Source organism: Tympanuchus pallidicinctus, unplaced genomic scaffold (genome assembly GCF_026119805.1).
Source record: "Tympanuchus pallidicinctus isolate F22 unplaced genomic scaffold, pur_lepc_1.0 scaffold6, whole genome shotgun sequence".
NCBI lineage: Eukaryota > Metazoa > Chordata > Aves > Galliformes > Phasianidae > Tympanuchus > Tympanuchus pallidicinctus.
Window position 1 is genome coordinate 19456692 of NW_026294780.1, and position 23953 is coordinate 19480644.

General features: G+C 35.1%; 1 protein-coding gene across 9 annotated transcripts in view; it reads left to right on the forward strand.

Moving 5' to 3' along the window:
• The window catches only part of FGF14 (fibroblast growth factor 14), a 383970-nt gene that overhangs the window by 243116 nt on the left and 116901 nt on the right, over positions 1 to 23953 (forward strand). For 2 of the 9 annotated variants that reach the window (XM_052664485.1, XM_052664483.1), the window contains one exon: positions 6390 to 6426. The exons of the other annotated variants lie outside the window; for them this stretch is intronic. The gene's annotated coding sequence lies outside the window, so the exon portion shown is untranslated. The remainder of the gene's footprint in view (positions 1 to 6389; positions 6427 to 23953) is intronic. 9 annotated transcript variants of the gene reach the window in all.

Genomic DNA, 23953 nt, shown 5'->3' on the forward strand with positions numbered 1-23953 from the left:
GAATGAAGTGCTTACTTAGTAAAGTACTTTCATATGTAAAATAAACGTTTTTGAAATAATTAGGCAACAAAAACCAATGATGTCACTTTTTAAATTCAAAATACACATTTATTCTTTTCTGTTAATTTACAATATATGCACACTTACTGCACACAAGATGTTAGCAAACTTTTGAAAATACACTTTATTTTTAAACTTTTCCTAAAAATGCTCATTAATACTCTTCCTGGGTGTGATTCATGTACAATTCAAGTAATTATAAATACAACACAAATTAAAATCTTATGTATCCATAACTAAGTGCATTTTTTTTCTGTCATGATTACTGATTTTTTGTTCATAATTTGTCCCTTAAGGACATAGTAAAATATCAAGAGAAATACGTTTTGAGAGACTAACACTTAGGAAAGATAGTGTTAAAGATAGATCCAGAAACTCGCTCAGGGTAAAGGGTAACACTTGTATTAGCTTACATATTGGCTCTACTGATAGATGCAGTGGGAGTTACAAACAGCTTTTCTAAAACTTCATCAATGAATTTAACTGTCAATCAAAGCGATTTCTGCAGAGGACTTATCTGGTAAGCTAACAAGTGAATGAAACCACTTTCATTCACCTTAGGCAACTTTGATTTGTATTGTTTAGTATTATGATATTTCAAATTTCTTTCATTTTCTTTTGATTCTTCTTGTCATCTGATGAAGAAGTCACTGTCATTAATTTCCAGGTAGCCATGAAGCCAAGACATTGCTTGACATTGATGCCAGACATCAATCAATTATAAATCATCTTCTCCTTCTAGATGAGATATTGTTCAGTTCTATTTGTTTCCCAAATTATGTAAATATAATCACAATTGGGATACTCGGCAGATGAGATGTTGGGTTGTTATGGGAAATAACCTTATAGAACCTGGGACTATCCATTAACAAGAGGAAACAGAAGTAAGTACTTTACCTCTTGCTACTTCAGTGCAAGAAATTAGAAATGTATGCTTATTTCTGCTGCCAATTCTGACTTCTTAGCCTATATTTTCATCTACAAATGTAGCTTCTTTGCTCATCTGAAAAAATCATCATTTGGTTAATTAAGTCTCTTGAGATTATTTTATTGGAAAATATGCAACATTTAAATCAATTAAAAACCAAGGGTAATCTTTATTGTTTCTCTGTGCTTCTTCCACATTCAGACTAATAAATTTATACTTATAGTGTATGTATGAATTGAATGACTTGGCCTCTTATTTTTAATACTAGTATTTATTAATATTTATGAGCAAGAGAGACCCAGGGAACATGTTCAGAAAATAGGCTGGTTAGATTTTACTACACCTCCAAAGAAAGCATTTTGAAAAATTCCTGAGTATATCAACTGATGTCCTGAGGCAGATGTGGGAATGGTCCATAATCTCAGATGTAAAATAATTCTCCATTTACATAGCATCTGAATAATTTTTTAGCTCTCCTAAGTGTGGAATGAAAAGGAGATTTGTGCATGCTTGCGGAGACACCTAATTTCTTGAAACTCAGGAAAGTGTACGTTATTCCAATAATTTAACTTCAGTCTTTGGATGATCTGTTTTTTTGGTGGTGTTTTTTCATTGGACCAAAACCTGTAGCTTCACTTTCTTATGTGACTGTATTCAGAATTAATTATGCTGGCAGTTCACTAAAGCTCTTTGCATCATCTGTGACCTAGAAGATGCATGTCTTTTTGCTCGACATTTAACTGGTATTATTTATTCTTGAATACTTTTATTCTAATGAGATTGATTAACCTACAACCCTTCTGGAATTACAGACCTAATCTTATCAATATATGTCTAAAATATATGTATATATTTACTGCCAATCTATCTGAAGGATTGCATGATCATCACTAATTAATAATGTACAAATGGGCCATTTCTCATGTAGAATATTCTAAGCATATTTAAAAGTCATTTTTTAAATATGTATCTTGCAGTTTAATAGACAGTGTCAAGTTTTTTTTTCCCATGCATTCAGTATTTCACATAGATTCTGTGTTTGCTAACAGAGGCTTTAAAAGAAAATATAGTGATGGCTGGACTGTCATTCTCTTATACTAAATGGTCATGGTGGCTCTAAAAGTGAAGAATGACATGTTTTTGAGAAGAAATTGGGAAAAAGAACTTTAAAATGGCAAACATAATTTGGGCTATTTGGGCTTGAATTCCTTGTTTGTTTCATCTGTAAAGTACAGTGTGTTGTTTTTTTTTTGTAGTTTTCTGTTTTTTTTTTTCCTTGATAAACACTTGCCCTCATTTACTTGCCTCAAGACTTTTGCATACCTGGGGTATATACAAAACTGGAGAGAACAACATTTCACTTTTCCTACTACCAGTCATTGCTTTTCACTCTTTTCAATTTGTAACTGCTGATTTAAAAATTTATTTGCAAATTAACTCTTTGCTGTTGTGTGATCTTGCTAGATCTCCAAAGTTCAGGGAGTTCTGATCCACAGGTAGCAATCTTTCTTTGTAAAGTGTATCAGTTATCATACCTGTTAAACTTACATATTATAGAAATAAGATATCTGGTAAATGGAGGTATTCAGGGAGATTTTGGGATGTGCAATTTCTCACTCGTAATAATGTAGTGATGGATATGGTTTAGGTGTGTCAGGTTTCTGTGCTATTTTTAAAGACTTAATAATATATAATCTATTAGTGGAAGTCCTGTATTTTTCAAGTACTGAAGTATTCATTTGATTCAAACAAAAAATGAGTGCTTAAAATCATTTTGAATAATGAATTTTTAAGGCTGTAATTTATGAATATCAGAAATAAATTGAAATATGAAGCTAATTAAAAATGTTTACTGCAGAAAATTTTTCTATTGAAGTATTTTTCTTTAGATTCCAAACTTAGAAACTTGAATATATACAGAAGGGTGAGATTAGATGCTCATTTATTTGAGAGTATACAGAAGCCTATCTTGCTTGGTTGTATGTAAGCTCATTTTATCTTTGGCAAATAGTAGACAGTGATATGTAGGAAGGTACACCCCAGTTCCATTTATTCTCATTGTGTCATCAGCTTTTTCTGAATGTCTTTGAAACTGCTATTTTTTTGTTTTCTCAAGTTATTAGTGCTTAATTAGATCTTACATTCTGCCACACTCTGAGTGGTGTGAAAATGGAAGGAACAGGTTACACTACATTCAATGTTTGAAAAAAAAAGAGAAAATTAGAAAAGCTCTGAATTTCTATACTGAGGCCTAAAATCGGCAATCTACTTTTTATTGCGTTGTAGATAATATTTCTGCATATTTATGTTTGCATTTCAATTGTATTAATCAAAGGATCACCTTGAAGTGATGAAGTTTTGATCTTACAGTGTATTTTTTTTCTGGGAATGAAAATAAAGGAACACACCTTTTCCTGGTGCTAAGACAGAAACTGGCTTTTGGTGCCTGGATTTAATAATACTTTCTTGGAGCAAGAGGCAAACGTAGTCAAGTTTAGAGCTCAAAGTCTGATTCTGTGTTACAAACACACTATGACTTACAGCATACCTTTAAATAGATGACATCACTTAAATTTATGTTTCAGTAAATGAATAAATATAAAAACAAAGAAAACTGAGAACTTTGCTCTTTCAAAAAAGACTAACACAAAATTGAAAGAAATAAATGATAAAATGTTGGTATAAATTTTAAATGTATGTACTAAGTAGAAAAACAGAGAAATGTTGTTACCTCAAGGTTTTCAGTATGCAAAGTTGTTTCAGTTGCTATTCGCTGTAAAATGGTGAATATAAGCTAATAAAAATTGCACTGTTTGTTTAAGTAAGATCTATACAGATGAAGCTGGACCAAGTTGACTGGAATGGGAACGTGAAATATATCCTATCTATGCTAATCTCTAGGATGCAATTAAATTATTTAATTAAAATCCATGGTCTTTCTTCTAACCCATTACCCAGATCTAGACAATTTGAATGGCATTGGAGGTATTTTGCTTTTACAGCACAGGTTTGGATTGCTGATGGGCACTAATTGGCGTAACCAAATGATATAACTCAGTGGGGTTTTTTTAAGTATCATCAAGTACATTATTCCATGTAGGAATGTTTCTGGGTTATGAAACACAAAAGAAGTCTTTCTCTCTAGAGGTTAATTAAAAAAAAAAAAAAAAAAAAAAAATATTTTAAAATACTTAACTATCATTTACATTGCAAAACTTTGTAATTTCCAAGATGTAGCCAACGTGTAGTTCTACTTTGTTACTGTGAAGCCTGCTTCACAAAACATGTCTTTTTGGTTGCTGAAATATTTTAAGAATTAGGGCTTTTCAAAATGCAAATGAGAGAAAGAAATTCATTATAGTATAATTTTTTAACAAGCCCATATTTTAATGGTTCATTGTGTAGGTAAATCTGAATAGAATTTCATGTCCCAGTGACAAAGGACTTTTCAAGCCTCAGGGTGTTTTTATTACTGATTTTGAAGCCTCTTTGCAAAGAGACAGGTTAGACTGACTTAAGAAAAGGTCAGCAGGTTTCATCACAGTGGAGATTCTTATGAATGATAAACCTAGAAGTAGGAGCTGCTGCCAAGGTCTTCTTTAGCAAACTAACATGACACAGATATTTACAGTTTAGTTTGGATGAGAATGTGCACTTCTAGACCATTGTACTGATTAAAGTTCTTAATTACCAGTATTTTTTACCAAAAATACTAACCTTTTATTGTAGGATTTTCTATCGTATGAATGAAAATGTTTTTGAAATACAAATATTTGTTTCAAACTTTGGTGATAATAAATAGTATATTTTTTGGTTTAAATGTAACTGTGTGTGTAATCATTATATATCTGTAGTACCTATATTATGTTCATGCTTTTCTTGAAAAGCGTATTTTCACAGTAAGAGCAATGAGTAAGTCTATTTCGATATGATACTTATATTTTCTTTGAAAGATTTCTAACATGACAGCAAACTTAATTTTGTGTATGAATTTTATTAGTTATTCCAAAAGGCTAGTCTGTTTTAGAGACTATGTTAGAGATTATACGCAAATTTGATGTTTCTGTGTTTTTTTTTGTATATATGTTTTAATCTATGATTTTTCTTTTTGTGCTTCAGAATAGTTTTCTAATGACTTGATATGTTCATAATTGCGATGAAGCAGGACTTTTCTCCAGTGATTCTTTCTTGTAACCTAAATTCTGTAATTCACAGATTATAGTTCCTAACTTTTTTCAAAAATTTGCAATGCTCACTGAATATTTAGTTATTTGCACACTTAACTGCTTTATGCATTGTCAATGTTCCAGCTTAAACAGATGCTTCTCTAATTTTCAACTGCGTAGTTTATGTATAACTGAGACTTGAATTCCTGAGTCTTAATTAGTACTTTGTATCCCTTCATACAAAATTCTGATGAGTTGAAAAATTTACCGCTGTTATCTGTATTCCAGTGACTACAAAATAAATGAACTCTTGAACTTCATTGCTCTATTTCTTTCTTTCACTTTTCTTGCTATGTAATCAGAACAAATACACATGAAATGTGTAGTATTTTGTTCTGAAGAGCATTTTAAATTGTGATATTTGAGCCAACAGACATAAGACCCCAGCTATAGAATCTCTTTCTTTATGTAAGAGGTTTGCAGAGCAAGATGGCTTTCCTGGATTTTAACTAGGCTCCACATGTTCACTGCAAGCCTTGTCTGGCTTGACTGATCAGGCTTGTACCTGAAGTTGTACTTCTGGCATTAGTCCATTATACATGCTCTACATTAGGCTTTTGCTTGCATGATTACAGGATGAAGACTTATGTATGTCGATCTTTTCCTTCACACATTTGGGGATACACAAAAAAATAATAATGGATTCATCCTGCTATTAATATCTTCCCATGATCTTCTCACTTATCTTGGATCATGACTGTGTCAAGAGATGGAACTGATCATAAGATACCACAGGATGCCTTAGTAATTTGTAGATAGAAAACTGTTCCTGAAGTTGAAAAGATTGAGAGAGCATCATCTTTAACAATGAAGGTAGTCTAAAGAAATGCAAGTCTTTTTTGTTTCTAATACACATTCTTTAACTTAGCTTGTGTATGCTTTAATAAATTGAAATATGTGAGTTCCACTTAAGGAACAAGCTTGAAAATTATTGCCAGTCAAATACATCAGCAGCAGTCTTCTCTACTGATAATTTTTTTTTATTTCTTTAATAAAATGTTTATCTCAATCTCCAAACAGTCTGGCGCACAGATGATTTATACCTCTTTAATAAATGTTAAAAAATGAAGCCTTCATTATTAGCATAGTTTCAGCTTGCTAAGATAAACAATCTGGTTTCTGAGAATCTCCTTTTTCTTCCTTTTTTTTTTCTCTCTGAAAATGGATTTGCACAGAAGTTCCTTCACAGCTCAAGTCTTCTACATTAGATTGGTAAATCCCACTTCGTTATTGCTTCTACTAACATTTTAGTTTTCTAACAAGGAAGAACGAACTACCATTCTAATACTGGTGTCCAAATAGTTGTGCTAAAATAAGTGAGAGGCCCGTTTCCAGAGAGCCTCAATAATGATTTTTACTGGCAATTCTTAAGAAAAAGCAGATACAGATTTTTTAATTCTAGCTAGATGACCCCAAATTTGCAATTTGTATACAAGTAAGAAAATTAGCATTTTTGTCCTTTTCTTGGATGTAAATTTTTACAGCAAATTCTGTTGTCTAAGTAGCTTGTAGGTGTTGAAATACAGTGAGGATGTGCTGTTACTACTCTAAAAACAGATCTTTTGATGTAATGCACATGATTCTGGAAATCTTTGTGAAGTTAGAATGTAATGCTCTGTAAATATAAAATATTTTTATTAATAATCAGCACATTAAATCCATCCATCTGCAATATCTGTTTATCAAGGTTTTGTGTTGCAGATATAATGTTTGAAATGAACCAGTAGCATAAGCAAACATTTCTAATGGCTTATTAAGGTTGTTTGCTAGTTTGCTGGATGTTACCTGGCAGATTCTATTCTATGTTTGCTGTGGATAAACAGTCATGAATTTGGAAACTGATATGCTAAAACTCAGTTTCCTTGCAGAATTCCAATAATATCAATTAGCAAATCTGGTGTTTGAGCATCCCTAATGGTACATGCATAGGCTACATGGTGAATCTGATCTTAAGAAATAAAATGTTTACACGTAAAGATTCTTAACTGTGTGGATTTTTCTGCTCATTACTAACTTTGTATCATGTATTGCGGTTTTTTGTTGTTGTTGTTGTTGTTGATGTTGTTTTTTTATTATTATTTGCAGTTGGCTTTTTTTTTTTTTTTTTTAACATAGCTATGGTACATAAATGTAGGATAAGCCTGTTGTCTTCCCTTTTCTAACAAATACTTAAGTAGCAAAAGGATTATAAGTATTTAAAGGGGAAACGCATTGCTAGTAATTATTGGAAATGCTAGTAAATTACTGATGCTGTTATTCCAAAAGCACTCACAGCAATTTTGGCTAAATGTTAAGAAAATTAAACAATGTTGATGTGTGGAAAGGGTATGTTAAATGCATCTAAGCAATTATGTATAGATTAAGTGAAGATGTAAAGAGAAAGCTTTATTTTTTGTAATTTTTCTGCTGATATTAGTATTCATGAATTGTTTGGAGCAGTTATATTTGAATTTAGGCTTCTTACTCATGTACCTAGTGTGATTAACTTCAGTTCCTAATTACGGTAGGGAAACCACCAACTTTCAGAATCTAAAGAATCTTAAAAGTTTTGTTACTTTTTAGGTATCTTTGTTGCCATTAATCATAGAAAAGGTGACAAGTAAGACTACAGATAGGACTTGTTATATAAACAGTATTTCTTTTCTGTTCATTAGTATGTATTTTTTTAAATAACAGTTTATGTTTATAAAATGGTGTCAGTTCCAGTTGATTTCCAGATAGGTTTCTACTATCACATGCAAACAATTTTGGTATGTGCTGTTTTATTTCTAAAGCAGTGCAGCTGTAACACCTGAGCACTAATGGCACAGCTCTCCTCCTGGGTCCAAAAGATTGTGACATACAGTGTTCTTTTTTAGAGATATGTCATAGGTGTGTAGGAGGTGAAAAAATGTTTCTTCACTTCTGCCATAGTATCAGCAATGTCTCACACAGTGGTTCTAATATGTTGACAGCTCAGTGAGTCCTGAATGTCTTCATTTGATTGTAAAGTTGAATTTTAATCCCTGTGAAGGCTATTTTTTTTTTTTTTTTTTTTTTTTTTTTTTTTTCCCTGTAAGTAGCATGAAACTTACAGTTTTGGACTCCACTGCCCACTATCACAGAAACTGAAGTGTCTTTAGGGGACAACTATTGAAATAGCAGGCTATTTTGGTCTTGTGTTCTTTGCTAAGATTCAGGAGAAAATTTTCATGAAAGACTGGACCTTATTTTTTTTGAGTACTGGATGAAATTGGACTTTCTGCATTTGGAACGTATGATTTGCTATGTTGATTCTCCTCTCTCCACTTGTTCAGTGATTTTTAAACAGCTGTTAAGTAGTTGGTTGATGAATTCATTTTGAATATTGTTGGTTTGTCTGTTTTTTTTTTGTTTGTTTGTTTGTTTTTTGTTTTTTTTTGTTTTGTTGTTTGTTTGTTTTTTCCTGGTATCTAAGCTCATGTTTTAGTAGAAGATGAGAAGAATGAATTAATTTTCTTTATTGGGATCATTCAGACCCTGTATGTGGAGCAAGATAGAAATTTTCCCATTTGCATTCCTACAGGAGAAATACAAATTCTATAGCTCCGAAAAAAACTTGCCACAAGTTTTTCCTTCAAATTTCAGCAGAGGCATTTGTGAAAGGATACAAAGTAGTTCTCCAGACATCACAATACTCAGTACAAAGTTACAGGGATTTATTCTGTCATCCTTCAGTGATACTTATGTAAAACTGAAGGAGAGATAGCCACCATGTATTGAGCTGTTGTTCACTTATCATATCATAGAATCATGCAATGGTTTGTGTTGGATAGTTCCTAAGATCATATAGTTCTTACCTCCCTTCCATAGGCAGGGATATTTCCCAGTAGACCAGGTTGCTTAAAGACCCACCCAGCCTGGCCTTGAATGCTTCCAGGGAGGGGGCATCCACAACCTTGCTAGGCAGGTATCATAGTGATTACATGCCACTTATAATTGGGTAACTATTTGTCTGCAAATTAAATGTGAAAAGTGTTGGAAGGGAGAGAAGTTGTTTGACTTTCCTAGCAGCAGAATGAGACTCTGGTACATAACACATGCAGATCATCTATATTAGTTGGACTCGATGATCTCTGGAGGTCCCTTCCAACCCCTACAATTCTGTTATTCTGTGATTCTGTGATTCTGTGATTCTGTGATACTAGATCATAGAATCATAGAATCATAGAGTGGCTTGGTTTGGAAGGGACCTCAAGGATCTTCAAGCTCCAACCCCCCTGCCACAGGCAGGGCCACCAACCTCATATCTAATACTAGACCAGGCTGCCAAGGGCCCCATCCAGTCTGGCCTTGAACACCTCCAGGGATGGGGCATCTACAACCTCTCTGGAGTTGCTCCTCTGTATGACTGTGGCAAGTATATATGATGGGGATGTTGCTTCCATAAACACCTGAAATTTTGATAAGGATCTTTCTCCGGTGTCGATGTGGCCATAATTATTCTTAGCTCTGATTTGGCAAAGATTAAACTGCTAGAAAGCATGCTACCTTGTGCCTACACTTTGAGACCACTCAAAAAAACCACCCCAAAAATAGAGAAGTGTTTTGCGGTTTGCTTTATAAGCAGTTCCTAACTGTAGAACATAACAGTGCTTTGGAACTGTGCTGGCTGCCTAAAAGCTGCAGCTTGGAAATCGGAGTAGTAGGAGTATAAACAACTTATTAAACAAAGCTGTCATCTGGGAAAACAAATCACCATTTAGTTTCGGAGGGTTTCATATTGCTAAGCATGCTCTATTCTCTATTTTATCAGAACAGTGATTCCAGTCACATTTGATATGCACATCCTGTCTGGGCAGAACTATTTAGCCATATTGGTAAGATATCTCATTACACAAGAGAAAAGAATAAAACACGTATCAAATCTAAAGAAAACTACAGTAGATTTATAAAGCAATGAAAAAGTACTGTAACATGAAACAGACAAGCTTTAACTTTTATTTTACTAGTTGTGTAATTCCTCTTATCTGCTATGCTCCTACAATTTTATGTGTGAAAACATAACCAAGGGGAATAATAGTTTGTTTGTGATACAGTACTTAATGGCAATTATGTAATTTTGGTCAGTGGACTGGAGCTGGCAGCAAAGTCAGGTTTCACTATGAGTGAAGAGGCATTTAATGATGATCAGTGCTGGAAATTGTCTGCAACAGCTCTGAAGTGCAAGCTTATTACTCTATTCTCAGTGTATCTCTCTGAGTTCATTTTTCTTACAGCTTTCTGCTATTAAAATTTTCAGTTCTGTGAAGGCAAAATAAACTGTAATTACTTGGTTCTGGTTCTGTAAGGTAGGAAACTGCAACTGACTCTAATTTAAGTTTATATAGATTTTGATAAACAAACTCAGACATGTTGAATCAATTTCCCTGATTTCTATAGGTTTAAAAGCTATACGTATCTTTTAAGGCTGAGATTCACATTTTGCCATCTTGACCTGAAGAATTTGCTTTTCATTCTGTTGCTGTACTTAGCAAAGAAGGCTTTGAGAGCAATTACTGCAAATTAGAAGTAAACCTGGCAGTGGTGTATACATGAACAGACTTTTGATAAAGAAAAAGTGCATTTAACACTTTGCAGAAAAAGCATATTTATGTGCATTAGTTGCATATGATTCTGATGTCCTTCTGGCCTTCTTTACATTTGTAGGTTTTAACAGTATAGCTTTATCATCACAAACTTCAGTGTTTCTAATGCTCAGGATGTTTATGACACAACCTTTTATGACCTCTACACCTGACCCCTTTTATACTACTGCTGAAATGTACCAGTGAGCAATGATCTAATAAAATTGCTAATACATCCTCAATATGGTCCACGTTGCTAATTTGATTTTATTTGCTAACAGCAAGAAGCAACTTAGTGGAATTTCGCAGGAGATATCTCATCACTACCTAAAGTCCCATAATCACTCTTTGCTTTCATTTTTAATCAATCTTTCCATTTCCATTTCCAGATTTTTTTCCTTTCCTGATTTCCTACTTCCAAGTGCAGTTTGCTGATAATCAAAGTCTACTATACTTTACTGTTGGTGGTCCTTAGTAGCTTCATGCTGTCTGCAGTAGAATGTGATATTCCAAGGGAGAAGGATCTCGAAAAGGGTACTAAGTGATGGTGCAAGTCAATGACTTGGTGTAAGTCGAGAGAATAGCTCTGTTTTGGTAGACTTCTGAGCAGGGAAGCCATGCAAGTTGCATAAGATGTAGCGAGTTACAGTCAAAGCTGTATACTGTGTTATTTATTTTCTGTAATTCGTACTTTGAAGAGAGAGAAAGATAATATTTCTGGGAATGTTTGTGTTCATCCTTTTGAGAAGCCAGAATGACACTAGTACTAATTTTACAAATTCATTAATTGAGAGGGATGGTTATAACAAATACATCTTTCCCAGTAATCTCACAGATGAAAGGTCATTTATTTCACAATTTAAAAAGAATAGAATTTTCTACAGCACTAAAATAGATAATTCTTTCCAAAGAAGAAAACCAACGCAATAATTACTTATCTTTCTACATTTTAAAGCTGAATCTAAACCATGTCTTCCTTTAAGTTGACATTCATTTTAAATATACCAAAGTGTATCTATTAATTCTTTAAACTGTAGTCTGTTGCAAATAAATACTGAAGGTTTTCATTTGAAATGTATTTTATTTTTTTCGAAGTGTCAATGATTAAGCATTACTTGTTTCATAAGAAATTAGACATAATTTAACATATAACTCAAATCATTCTCTTGGGTGTTTTATTGAATTGAATCTAAAACAAACTATGCTCAGCATTCAGACAGATTTCAGTACATTGCCTTGGTTATCTAGCATACATTCTTAGAGGATCTGTTCTATCAAGTATAGGTTAGCATGCTGAACTTCAGATGTTGAGGTACAACAACAAACTACCTTTAACATCAAGAGCTGTTTAACTTCAAAACTTTACTCATCATTGCAGTCATTGTAAGTAAGCAGAGCAAAGTACGGTACATAGTTTAGCAGCTTTACATTTAATTGAGGATAGCGACAGTGGGCTTTGCCTTTGCTGAAGAGAATGGAATGGTGCATCTGTGTTCATGAAAAATTTGAGATTAGCTGTTACTACTATGGCAGATTTGAAACTCTGCCCTGCTACAACTCTAAAGAGTCTCAATAAGAGATTCTTCAGAAAATCTAGATAATTAATTTTGTGACTTATTCAAAATGGTCTTTGTTGGGCTATATTTAATTGCATTTTGTTTTGCTCTTTATGTTTGTAGCTCATTGCTCACTGGACTGATATTTTTATTTTATCTGAAACAACTTTACTCTTCTATCAGGTTTGGATAAGTTCCAAGCTTCCATCAGTACAGAACACTTTTGTTAAAACTTTTTGTTGGAAAAGTGTCTTGAGGCAGGAGATTTTTTTTTTGTTGATCCCTGGGGTGTATCAAACAGATTTGGGCTAGAGCACTCTTCTTTCTACATAGAAGTTTCAAGTTTAACTTCCTTTTCGCTTTGGTTCTGACAAAAAGGCTTTCACCTGTATCTCCACTGAGAATACTTACTGCCAGATTGTTAGTTATTCCTCTGTGAGTAACTCAGGTATTTTTTTTCCCTGGATGAACTGAATGCCTGTGGCACTGTTGTACACTGTGATAGGGTGCTAAATGTTTATGCAATCTGCTTATTGCTTCTGAAGGATCACATCAAGTTATTTTTCAACAACTATATAAGAAAGATATCTATTTAGGATCAGAGAAATAATTATTTTTCTGGAATGCTGACAGTCTGTTCCCCCTCAGGTACACCTTTAGTGAAACATTTACTACTCCCATGTTTTTCTTCAGACTTCCGTTATCCCCTCAGACAGTCATCTTAAGTGCTTTGGAGAGAACCAGAATTACTGAGTAAAGACATTTTCCTGCTTTCCCTAGGAGGAAATAGTTTTCTGTGTAAGACAGCATTTCTTTGAAAACAGTCCGCTTTCATGGTAGCATTTCAGAAGGTTTTGATATTGATCGCATTCATACAACTCACATTTGGCAGAGAAGTTTCAATGTAGTCATCTACTACATCATGAATTGTTTGTTGTGGTCATTTAACATTAATCAGAATATTTTTTCTGGGATATTTTTATTCCACTGAAGTTGCAGTACGCTTTCCAACCCATCAAATGTTGGTAGCCATGAAGTTTCTTCTGAGATTCACTCAAATCACGTTGTAAATGTTTCCTACATACATACAGGAATACTTGACCATCGTACAGGTTCATATTTTGACTATCATGCAGTCAGTGAAAGAAGAGGTGTCATGTTGAAGCAAATGGCTTCAGTGTTTGTGAAGGGAGCCTTGGAAGACTAGGTCAGATATCTGCTAGACTAGAAAAGTTAATGTCTCTGCTTCCAAAGTCTAGTCTAGAAGGAGTTTGCCTGAGGAGAGCTTAGATCTGTAAAAATACTACAGATCCCAAAACCAAGCTCTTGATATCTCCTAGACAGACTCTCTGTTAGAGTGTGAGACTGAACTGCTGGGGGACCTGCCCTTGCATTGGAGTGGCTGCTCTGCTTCTTAGAGTCCCCAGCTCTGTAGACCTGAAGAGAGAAAAGAATTTTTCTCTCACAGAGAAGCATGGCTTCTAATGAAGAAGGAGTGCTTTATGGTGGAAGAAGTAGATCTTAATTTTAGCTCTTATCACTAACATTTGTCTTCATTTAACACTAATAGAGTACAGACAATTTTTGTGGAAGAAACTCAAGGCATTTAGTTATTTAAAAGATTCTGAAAACTTCAATATTTTAGACATTTGTTGGTGTCCCAATACTATATAAGGTAATCTTCATATTGATTTCCAATTTAGATCAGCTTTGATTGTCTCAGAAGATTGAGAGAAGTCGTAGGCATCTTTCCAATACATAAACACTGCCACAGAAATGCTTTGTGAGTTTTCAAAGGGGATAATTCCGCTGAGAAATTATCTTTTCTGAACCACGCAAATCCAGTAGTTAGCATGAGTTGCCCAAAATATAATTTGAAAGCAGATTATTTTATTTAGAATTGTCTAGAAACTGTTGATGAGGGTGTAATTTATTCTCCTTCCAGTTGCATTCATCAGTACATATTAAAGTGCTGAGAAAAGATTTTATAAGCTGTCATTCTTCTACAGAGATAGAAAGCCTCTGATAAGTTATGCGTATTTTTGCTGACATCCATTTATTTTATTAACGGTGACAAGCTTTCTTCCCTTGCCTCAACTGCCCTATTTGAAGCTATTCTATTAAAATCCTTCAGTTTCTCTAAACGGTGGGAATATTACTGTTATATTATGCCAGTGAACACATTCAGTTTAATGTAAATTTAGGGCAGTAACTTGTCTCTGGCATGCTTGTAAATTGTGGTTTCTGTCTATCCACTTGTTAACGGTATCTTTTCCGGTCATTGTACATCCTTCTGTACAGCGTTCTGTACAGGGGTTCTATATCCTTGACTGAGGTGCAGAAAACCTCATTTTTATTGCCACTTTGGACATCCTCTTTGTGCTTCTGCTTAGTTATGTGAGAGTGATACTGATTCTGGTGTTGAGGATCTGCCTGGGAATCTGTGGGCAGCTGGAACTCATAGCAACAAAAGAGTTTTCAAAGACAGGATTGTGGGACAATTAAGAGAAGCTAGAAGCAATCTAGATTAAGCCTTTTGTTTTCAGATAGACATTTTCTAATTTTTAATTATTTCATCTAGTTTTGAAGTAACTTTTAAATTTGAATTATAAGTCAGTTTAACCTTAAAATAACAGTATTGAACATTTTAAATGAAATTTTTGATCTTTGCTCTAGTTGTATCACAACATATAGTTGTGATATGAGAAGTGACTTACGTTTTTGTTTATTTATTTTGATGTGGAGAAATCATGCAGCATTGCCCACTTCAGTCTATTAGAGAAGAATGGCAAAGCTTTTGGTCTGTTTTTTACAGCTTTTAAATTTAATTTAATTTAATTTAATTTAATTTAATTTTATTTTATTTTATTTTATTTTATTTTATTTTTCCTTTAATTCTTGAAGAAATATGTGGCCCTTTTTTTTTGGAAACAAAGGCTAGATGTCCTATTTCAGGCATCTCCTTGTGATTTGAAGAATCAGATATGTCTTCATTCTGTTGCAAATATAGTGGCTAACATCGCTGTTCCCATACATCATGTCGACTTCTGTCTTTAGCACTGGGTTCTCTGTCCATTCAGAAACAAATTCAGTGCACACATTTGTGAAACCTAAAGGCATACAGTGTGAATATTTTCTAACTGCTGTGAATAGTTTCTGAGCTGTGTCAATCCTGTGTAACATGAGCTGCTACTAATTCTCAAGGAAACATCTAAAATTTAAAAAAAAAAAAAAAAAAAAAAGCAAAACCCAATAAACATCTCTTGCTTTGGTATTACTGGTATTACAGTGGGCCAAATCCCAATGATTACCTCAGATGGGGAATGGCCATGATCTTTAGAATTGAAATCAAAGTCGTTGCTCAGCTGCTTTCCCATGTTTTGTGCTCTCTTTGCTGCGTTGCTATGTTCCCTAGAAATAGCTAAAGTTATACTCTGATGATAAAGCAGCAGAGTTCTGGTTTGTTTGCAAAAAAAATGCACCAGAAAAACCTGCTGTAAGTTTGTAGCACAGAACAGCTGCAGTGTGAAAGCAAATGGGGAGTGAAGAAAAAGAGGAGGGTGTTTGCTGCACCAGAGGCTGCGTGCTGCCATCATGTCACCAGAAGCATGACAGTATATTAGTCAGGGTGATGAGAGCTTTTAACTTCTCTTTCCACTTTCCTGGTCTTCCTTCTCTGGTAAATCCATGTTCTGCATACCACTAAAAATAAGTTCTTAGAAAAATGAAGTGTAGCCTGCTTGACAGGGCCTCTTGCATTGATTTTAATGAAGAACTTAATAAAGAATAATCAAAGCCTACAATATGCCCTTGCATTCCGTAGAAAAGTGAATGTGTCTTGTGTATCAAATTTGAACAAGGTCTGTATCAGGGATTTCTGCTATTTTCTGTGTGTAAAAATAGAGAACTGTTCCAAAGTCCTCTAAAAAAAATCATAAAATCATAGAATCATAGAATGGTTGGGGTTGGAAGGGACCTTTAAGATTAACTAGTTCCAACTCCCATGCTATAGACAGGGATACCTCCCCCTAGACCAGGTTGCTCAAGGTCCCATCCAGCCTGGTCTCAAATTCTTCCATGGAGGGGGCAGCCTCAACCTCTCTAGGCAACCTGTTCCAGTGTTTCATCACCCTCACAGTAAAGAATTTCTTCCTCATACGTAGTCCAAATCTACCCTTTTTGAGTTTAAAGCCATTTCCTTTTCTCTTGTCTCTACCTGCTCTTTTGAAAAGTCCCTTCTCAGCTTTCTGGTAGGCACCCTTCATCTACTGGAACACCACTAGGTTCTCACAGAGCCTTCTCTTCTCCAGACTGAAGAGCCCCAGCTCTCAGACTGTTCCAATAGGAGAGCTGTTCCAGCTCTCTGATCATCTTTGTGGCACTCCTCTGGAGCTGCTCCAACAGTTCGATGTCCTTCATGTACTTCGCATACCACGGAAGCTCTGGTGAGCATGACTGTTTTATGAGTTAGAAATATCCTTTCTGTTATTTTTTTCTGGCTACCTTTAGGAGAGGGAGAGGTCCTAATTTGAACTAGTTGAAGTGTTAAGTATTTCATGCTGTAGTTAATTGTTATGAGATACATGTAAATATGCATGTGAGATGTGATGTAATGGTAAACCATACCAGGTTTCACTTATAGTATTGTATACACAAAGCACTGCAGCATCTATGGTGAAGATAACAGAGAGTAACCTGCAGGCACTCTACCAAATTATTCCTGTAAGAGCTCATGACTGTTAGAAAACAAAACAAGTTTGAAGTTAGTGTGCAAGCGTGTTAGTGTGCTGATGGGATTAAACTGAGTGGGTGCCAGCTGAGCTCAGCACTGCTTCTGGTGGAGATGGGCACTGCCTGGCCTGCTGCTGGACTCAGCAAACCTTGCTCTCACCCTCGGAAGCTGAGGTGCCAGATGTGAAGCTGAAGGAAGCAAAGGGCAACATTCAGTTGAAGGCTGTCATTTAGGACACATCATCAAATTTACATCAGTTGTTCCAGCTTCTTGGTGATACCTGTTAATTCTGGTGCTATTACTGGAAAGTAACGTGAAAAAAAAAAAAAAAAAAAAAAAAAAAAGGAAAAATTGTTGTGGAAATCCTGGGTTTGAATTTCCTTGTTTTCAATCTGTAATCTTTCAGCTTCAATAACATTTAAGTTCTTGGTATAAAAAAGATGCAGGAAGCAATAAGAGAATTTAATATTAATATTCAGAAAGCAGTGTAATTTGTACTTCCTAAGCATGCCTTTTTGCCCTTCTGAGAGCAGTGTCAGTCTTTGCAGGGGTTAACAGGGTGCTGCTGCAGTACAAACAAATGAATCCAGAGAATGGAATTGATTTCTGTTTAAAACACGCTAGTTGAATGCTGTGTTTTGCAAAGGAGTTTTCAGGACAAGATTCCAAGTGAACGGTGGAGTGGAAAATGTTGTGAGAATCATCAACAGTTGACAGATTAGGATGCTAAGCAAACTAGTTTAAATTTAGTTGTGCCCATATGGCAGCATTTGTTTATAGTATAGGTGGGTCTCCTAAAAAGAAAAAAAAAAAAAAAAACATATAAGAACTTGAGAGGGTTATTTGGGTCATATCATAAATCCAATCCAAACAGAATAGTCTGGGATACGCTGAAGTTGCTCTAGGAAAGAAAAGTTCATCGAAAAACTTCCGTATCTCCTGAGAACGAACAGTGCTGAGCAGTGCACGATGGCTGTTCTGGGTGGATAAAGAAGCTCTCTTGGGTGTAATTTTCTTAATGCATTTTTGACCTTCGCTTTATAAAAGAGTGAAATCATACCTCTAGCTGTCCATTTCTGTTCGCCAATATGAAGGTACAAGTGCAAAGTCCTGCAGCTGGGTAGGGGCAATCCCAAGCCCAGATATAGGTTTGGTGGAGAATGGCTTGAGAACAGCCCCGAGGAGAAGGATGTGGGGGTGTTGGTTGAGGAAAGACTCAATATAAGCCAGAGATGTATGCTTGCAGGCTAGAAGGCCAATTGTATCCTGGAAGCATAGCCAGCAGGTTAAAGGAGGTGATTCTGTCCTGCTACTCTGCTCTCGTGAGACCCCACCAGGAGTACTGCATCCAGTTTTGGGTCCCTTAACACAAGAAGGACATGGAGCTATTGGAGCAGGTCCAGAGGAGGACCATGAACATGATCAGAGGGCTGGAGCATCTCCGCTACAAGGACAGGCTGAGCGAGCTAGGATCTTCAGCCTGGAGAAGGCTTTGGGGGGACCTTATAATTATCTTTTAGTATCTGAAGGGGGACTACAGGAAGGCTGGGGATGGACTTTTTAAAAGGGCAGGTAGTTCTATGATTCTATGGTTCTATGATTCTATGATAGATACGGAGTTCAGGGTAACTTGCTCAGATGCAGACTCCATACATGGTCAGTGGAATCTCACTTGTTTGGACTTTGGAAGACACCAATTACAAGTTGTGGAATTTGTTTTGTTTAGTGTCTTCATGTATGTAATTGATCATCTAGTTAAGAGAAAAGTCCAGACCTGGCAGGTAATGATACTGTTGTATCTGTTTTAGACCAAGCAAACAGCGAAGAGAGAAGCTATCATCATTGAATTGTGATTCAGCAGACTTGAGGAGTTTGTTTTGGTTCTAGTTTTGGTTCTGCCAGTTTTATATTACACATCATAGGAGAAAACATACATTCAGAACTTCTATGGATCTTCACTCTGAGTCACTGCTCTGCAAAATATACTGATAAGGTGTTAGTTGTTTTGGTTTGTTGTCTACAGCCAGAAATTACAGACCATTATTTCCCTGGTAGCTACAAGGTGTAGCTTGTATTTTTGGTTAAATGCATTGTTACCCTAAAGATAATCTGAGCTTTTCCACAATTTTTAAAGGAGAACATATGTGACTGATATTTTTTTTATTTATTTACTTAGGTTTATGGATGTGTTTTAGTATTAGAGTTGGACAACAGATAGGAGTGCAGTTTTATGTCTTCCTGGCTGCTCAACTTAGGTGAAGATACACACTTAAGAAAAGATGCTGGGCTGAAGAATATAGTAAGCAGGAAGTGAAATGTGAGAATCAGGGCAAAGTGAGCCTGTAAATTGAATAGACTTTAAAAAGGTACTGGAGGTAGATGTATAACCAGTTCTTTATGCTGAGGGAGATGGACTGGAAGCAAAGGAAGATTAAAAATGTGTCATGATGTCACTGTGAGAACACACATGTGATGAGAGATTTGTTTTTATTTCTTATTTCACTTTAAGGTTATGTATTTAAAAACTCTTTTTTTTTTTTTTTCCTTTTTTTTTTTTTTTTTAATTAAACTTTAGCTCTGGAGACTGAAAGTCCTTTCAATGGGTTTTGAGGTGTTTTAGGGTATGTTTCCATCAAAACTAACTATGAGGTCCTTCAAAACCCAGCAGACCTTTGCAGTTCTTTTGAGATTTTGTAGAGTTCTTTTAATTTTTGGAGGTGAATAACAGGTACTATATATTTCACAGAGCTCTTGAGGAGCTGATATAGTCACTGCTGATCCTCCACCATATCATCAAAACACTCAGATCATTTACTCCTTATGAATTAACTATCTGCTTATTTTTCGGTAGGTGCTACAAGTATAATTCTACTTAGATTCTGGTTAGTAGCTAAACCTTATGGATTGAATAGCCAGAGAACCAGTGTAATCATGGTGGGACAAACGCTCAGTTATTATTTTTCTCTCCAGAGATATACACCAGCTATTTGTATTGATTTTGTTCTTGCTAAAGAGAGGTTTGAGTCATAATAGTAATACTAGTTAGAGAGAAGCAAGGTAACAATATTCATATGATGGTGTCTCAAAAAAGAGTTTGTTGAGTCACCATTTATGGCAGTTTTCTGTGATCTGTCTTGCATCAGTGTCAAAATGAACTGATTTCCTTAAAAACCAGATTCTGGAGTCATTTGAAAAGAGTTTATTTTCTGTCTACATGTTTCATGGTAGCAGAGCCATTCAAGACAGAAGAAAAAGAAAAAAAGTGCACAATAAAACTTAAGTCAAGGACCAATTCAACCTTGCACTCAAAAAAAACAAGCAGGAAGTACCTCCAGTATAGGGACACTGCTTTGAAATACAGATTATAGAAGAAGTAAATCTGCAGTGCTGAATTAGAAAGGGAATAGGCTATATCCTTAAAGTACTGGGGATTATTTTCTTGTTTCACTGGCTGAAGATCAGTTTTCCAAGCTGCTTCTCTTAAGACTACCAAGGATGTTTAATACCAGATTATGAGATCTTGCAGTCTGTAGGCAGAACAAGATTCTTGTCTTTCTCATATATACAAATTGGAAAAAAACTTGATCTCAGAAAATCAAAACAACCGTATATTTCTTCCTTTGCTGTCTCTCCACATTTTTGCATTCTTGCAGACGTATAAGTGCTTGTACACAGAGTAGAAGAAAATATAAGGAAATGTCTGCTCTTTCTTCTGCAGGTCCCCGCTTAATTAACACTTAGTTACACTGATAAAAAAATAAAATAAAGAAAAACTGAAATACTTAGTACAACCTATTGTTTTCTGGTTCAAAGAGTTCTTAATAATCCCCATCCTAAAACTCATGACAATTTTTGTGTATATCATTTTAAAAAAATGCAGTAGATACATGATTATACTTTTTGGATATGTTACCTTGATTTGATTTGCTGTTAGGGGTCTCAAGATTAAACTGTATGTAGCAGTGCTTTTTGAAAGAATGTATATAGAATGTTATAAAAGCACTAAGTAATTATTATTGGTTCTGTGCGTAATGACATCAAAAATTCTTTTATAGAGCTTCCATATGAACTGATGAGAGTGAATTCATACACAATTATACATTTTTCTAAATAAATAGATCAGTTTATTCATATTAACAGTGCAAATTTAAACTTATCTCATGGGAACATTGTAATCTTGCTTTATACAAAAATGATACAGATTGCTCCTGCCCAATAAATAACAAGTATAGAAATGTATATTTCCCTCTTTCTTAATGAGATTATCCTTTTCACGATGGATAATCAATAATTCTCTTACTCTGCCCGCGTATCTTTGGAGTCCTCTTTAAATCTCCAGTAATGTTACTTGTTCATGAAGAGGACTGAGATGTAATTTGCATTTAACAGTTCTCATTTTTCTGGGACATTATTACTTTGTAAACAGACCTCTTCAAATCATATTGTTTAATGATGTGGTTTGACAGGAGTTTAATGCTCTTGTTCAACATTTTCATCAGCGGCCTGGATGAAGGGACAGTGCACCCTCAGTGAGTTTGCTGATGATAGGAAGCTGGGAGGAGTGACTGACATGTCAGAAGGCCGTGCTGCCATTCTGTGAGACCTGGACAGGCTGGAGAACTGGGTGGAGAGGAATCTGATGAGGTTCAACAAGGGCAAGTGTAGAGTCCTACACTGTGAAAGAATAACTAAGCACATCAGTACAGGTTTGATGCTGACCTGCTGGAGAGGAAATCTGCAGAGAAGGACCAGGGTGTCCTGGTGGACAGGCTGGCCAAGAGTCAGCAGTGTTCCCCCGTGGCCAAGAAGGCCAATGGTATCTTTCAGTGTTATCATATCAATGATGCATAAAAAAAGGTGGACAGCAAGTCAAGGGAAGCGATCCTCTCCCTCTACTCTGCTCTGATGAGACCTAATCTGGAGTACTGCGTTGAGTTTTTGGTTCTCCAGTTCAAGAAAGAGAGGGAACTTCCAGAGGGAGTCCAGCAAAGAGTGACAAAGATGATGAGGGCCTTGGAGCATCTCCCTCATGAGGGAAGACTGAGAAACCTGGAGAAGACTGAGAGGGGTTTTTATCAATACTTAGAAATGTCTTAGGGGCAAGACTCAAGTGGATGGGGCCAAGTGGTCAAAAGGACAAGGGGCAGTGGACACAAACTGGTAGAAAGGAAGTTCCATCAGAATGTTAGGAATAATAACTTATTTACTGTGAGGGTGACAGGACACTGGAACAGGCTGCCCAGAGAGGTTATGGAATCTCCTTCTCTGGAGATATTTAGAATCTGCTTGGATGCTTTCCTGTGTGACCTGCTGTAGGGAACTGCTTTACCAAGGGGGTTGAACTCAGTGATCTCCAGAGGTCCCTTCCAACCCTTACAGTTCTGTGATTCTGTGATTTATGTTAAAGCATAATGATTAAATAACAATATAGGGAAATAAATAAATGTTCAACCAGGGAAAATTTTTACTTTTTCAAGTTTTTAGAAGTTTCTAAGTCAGTTTACTAATTCATATACTTAATAAAGTCTGTCAGGTATAAATAACTAATTCCTGTTTAATACATTTTAAACACTATGTTAATACTTAATTAAATTATGATCTTATAAATTTTTATTTCCTTTTGAGTGAATTTTTAGTTCAAATATTAAAGAAGTTTGGTTTTAGTCACAAGTTAATGTTTTTATGGTTTTATTAATCAAGAGTTTATAATTGTATACTAAGTTGTTAGCGCAGATAGAAAATGAGTCATGTTCCTGTTGGCTTTCTAATGTATGTATTTCAACCTATCCTAATCTCAGCTCAGTTCACTCAACCTAAGTGAAGTGGAAATGACAATTGTGATCTTTTTTTTTTTTTTTGTGATTTTATAAATTGCTTATGGTGGTGTCAGTAAAAAGTTAAGAATGCTGCACTAAGAGATATCTGTAATCCCTACATTTTAAACCTGGAGAGGCTTTTGTGTTATTTAGCTACCAAAGAAAATTAAACCTCATTGCTCTCTTATGAACCTGCAACATATATTGCAATTCTTTGCTACTCCCTTGCAACTGAATAAAATCTCTTTTACGTCAGATATTAGCAGTGTGATTTACCTGCTTGCCTGCAATTTTAAGGCAAGTCAGTAGTCAAAAAGAAAATTTTCTTGAAAATAATGCCTTCCTTCAATATTCTGTGCCTCTGGCAAGAAACTAAGAGTATGTAGAACACCCTCTGTTGTGGAGATACAGTTCAGAAGCGATTATACTGCTTATCTAAGCCAAAGGAATATACTTCTTCATTCTGTTTGCTTTTATGTATTCTGTTAAGTATTAAATGAAAATAATAAGTTAAGGACCTTTGCCACTTGGCACTATTGAGGAAGATTCCTCTATATAAAAATAGAAAATAGAGTGTGGTTCAAAATATAATATAATGCATTGCAAATTATCCTGCTATCTTCTTTTCATTGAGCATTGCCATGATAATTTGGACTACTTTCTCAATAGATTTCTTAGGCCCTTTCCAAATCCCATTCTAAGTCCATTTGTGAAAGAAATACAGACTGAATTCAAATATTTCATCACTTTGTGATACAGCATGAAAAGAGAAACAATCAAGATTTTAAAAATAATGTTTAATCATTTCATTCTAAAAATACAAAATATCTAGGAAAAGGAGAATCAGATTAATGCTTTGATAAATCAAAATTTAAATGGTCATAGAACCTATCAAATTGTGTTGCTTTATTATTTTCTAAAGTTTGGTTGTTCATGAAGCATTTTTGTAGGAAGTTACCAAAACTGACTCCACTGCAAAAATGAAGGCACAAAAGTTGCTTAACTTCTGTATCCATTATTTAATGTTTCTGTTTTGAAGATAAATGTTAA